Source organism: Priapulus caudatus, unplaced genomic scaffold (genome assembly GCF_000485595.1).
Source record: "Priapulus caudatus unplaced genomic scaffold, Priapulus_caudatus-5.0.1 Scaffold116, whole genome shotgun sequence".
Taxonomy (NCBI): domain Eukaryota; kingdom Metazoa; phylum Priapulida; class Priapulimorpha; order Priapulimorphida; family Priapulidae; genus Priapulus; species Priapulus caudatus.
Window position 1 is genome coordinate 270,414 of NW_014577177.1, and position 596 is coordinate 271,009.

Below are 596 nucleotides of genomic sequence, written 5' to 3' on the forward strand. Positions count from 1 at the left end.
ATACATATATATGTATCATTACAATCATACACGAATAAATTGATGTGGTGTGCATTGCATTTGGTTCTAGCAAAAACTCTTGCGCCAATGTAGGCAGGGCAGTACCCCAAGTATATTCCTAGAAGGTTGGTGGAGAAAATTTTCTGACTCAACTGATTTATGGTGAGGTAAGACTAATCTTAAAGAATGGCTTCAATAAATAAGCCACACGTATGGTATAAGGTTGATGAAATAATATTCTTTTATTAAACTTCAATTTATTTAAGGGTTTTCTAATTTTATCAGGGGATTTTCTCTGGAATTCAAGGGGACAGCTTGCTGCCTGCCAGCCTACGACCATGATAGACCACACTCATTGCAAATATAAGATTAAAGACCGTTATGTACAAATCAATATCAATATCAAATTACTAAATCATACTTAATGTATTGCCATTCTATGCATTTCTTTCAAATATATATTTTCTAACATGTATTGCGTAACAGTATACATTTAATACTTTTGCGTATACACAGTAAATTAAACCTGAACTCTATATTCGTTAGCTATCTTAGGAAACTTTCTAATGGGATAACTTTCTAACATATATCAATAT

The 596-nt window shown here is 32.0% G+C and overlaps 1 protein-coding gene across 2 annotated transcripts in view; it reads right to left on the reverse strand.

The window, feature by feature from the left end:
• Positions 1 to 596, reverse strand: part of LOC106805528 (sphingolipid 10-desaturase-like) — a 41,843-nt gene that overhangs the window by 40,763 nt on the left and 484 nt on the right. The gene's annotated exons all lie outside the window — the stretch shown is intronic.